Genomic DNA, 2,124 nt, shown 5'->3' with positions numbered 1-2,124 from the left:
AAGAAGCATAACATGTCCACCACCAGAAGTTCTACCCGTTCCCTAATTCCTCATAAACCAAGAGTACATTATTCCCATATTATATGTTGAGCAAGGTTGCTAACAGTATGCCTTACAACAGCCCTGCAGTGTAGGACGGTTTTAATAGTGCAGATTGGGCTGAGGCTGACAGCAGTGTACAGCTACACACCCAGCAGTTTAGTCCAGTGCTACTGCACCCTTACGGCAAGTGTTTAATAACGATTGTGTTTTGATATTTATAAGATGGAAGCCACCTTGTATCACCTAGATAAAGAAAGACAATACATGTGTACAGGAGGTACGGCCTCGAAACGCATCTGCTAAATGCTAAAACTTCCTTGTATGCAAACCAGATTTCTCAGACCTGCGACAGACAATAAACAGCCAAATGCAATAAACAGACACTGTGTGCTACTACTGTGTATTACCAGTCCCGGAGTGACTTTCTTCCTGCCAAAATGGATGCATCACACACACACACATATCTAGGTATAACTCCTGCACGGTGCTGCACACCTTCCGGCATTTCACTCTAACAATCTTTAAACAAGGCCTTTAATTAAGACTGCGGGACAGAGATGGAACAGGTGCCCAAAAAAGGGTAGTGAGGGGGAGCGCAGAGCATTCCCCGTGGCCTAAATTCAAACAGCAGTGGCCTAAATTCAAACAGCAAACTACTCTCCATAGGACAGCCCTTTATTCAGAACCTGGCTGGTGGCTGGTCCAGTCTAAGTCTGATTTAAAGGCAAAGTGTCACAAGCAGGGACACCACACTGAGAGCAGGAGCACAGATCACCTGGACCAGTCTTCTCAACTATGGTGTGACATACCGTGTTTCCCCCTTTTTAAGACGTAGCCAAAATATAAGACATAGCAGGATTTCTAAGCAGTTGCGCGATATAAGCCATAACCCGAAAATAAGACATAGTGATAGACCCTTCCCCCCTCCCGCCAGCCAACTCCCCCCCATAAAAATCTCTCCCCATTTTACTGTCGCTCCAAAGACACGTATTTCTTTTAAAAGCTTGTAAAAATGCACCGTAGAGCCGTTCCTGCAGCCTCGTGATTCCCCCTCCCGTTTCTGTAAGCATTTTTTAAAATACCTGTAAAAGGATTCCAAAATATATTTTTTTTAGCTAGGCTGTGTGAGCTCTGCTTGCTTGGTGAAGAGGAGAAAAGTGGCATTTGCGGAGGGGAGAAGATGAAAGCACGAGGGAAAAAAGAGGGGCGATTGAAGACGCTGCCTTCCCCTTTAGGGAGAGACTCTGTGTGCGCGTCTCTCTCTCCCCCCCCCCCCGCCTCTCTCTCTCTCTCACACACACACACACACAGCCCACCTCTCGCTTCCCCCCACCTTTCCCCCTTTTAATAGCCTTTTAAAAAGTGAGGATTCTTTTTTCTTTCTATTGCTTGTCTGTAGAGCTTCCCCTTTAAGGATTTGTACCGGTACCGGGATCGCTGCCGGTGGCGCAGTCCTTGCCTTGGGGATTAAGGACTTTCCCCTTCTCGCTGTTTAGGAGCTGCTAAACACTGCCCTACACCCTACACAAAAGTTAACATTTTGTGGGTAAGAGAAACACGGACGGGTTGTTAGGACCAGCAGATTATCTCACCCGGCTTTCTGCTGGCTCAATTGCTACTTAATTGCTACCATTTACCATCTTAATTGCTGCTCAGCTGGCTTCTTTGTTTTCTGCAGTATCTCAGCCGGTAGCCTCTTTGCTATCAGTGCTACAAAGTGCTACATTGTTGGAACTTTCGCTCTTAAGTCTTGGGCAGTTGGCTGGCTGGTAGAGATCCTTATTTGCTTTAGTATAGGCTACTGCTACGACTGCATCACACAGATAGATTCCATTATACTGTACTGGTTTAAATTTAAGAAGCTCCAGTGTAGCAGATTGCTATTAAGTGAGTCCCCACCTGGGAGGGGAGAGAGAGAGAGCAGCCCTTCGGAGGAGCTCCTTCCCTCCCTCACGAACATCCCAGGGCCGGGGAGAGAGGGCTGGGCCAGCGATGCACACACCTCCCTTCCCTCAGACTCCCTCTCATGGAGCTTGGTGGTGGCTGTTGCCCGTCATTTTCTTTCAGTCAAGAGTCCTGCCC

The sequence above is a fragment of the Zootoca vivipara genome, chromosome 13, assembly GCF_963506605.1.
Source record: "Zootoca vivipara chromosome 13, rZooViv1.1, whole genome shotgun sequence".
Classification (NCBI taxonomy): domain Eukaryota; kingdom Metazoa; phylum Chordata; class Lepidosauria; order Squamata; family Lacertidae; genus Zootoca; species Zootoca vivipara.
Note: the sequence above shows the minus strand (reverse complement) of the source record.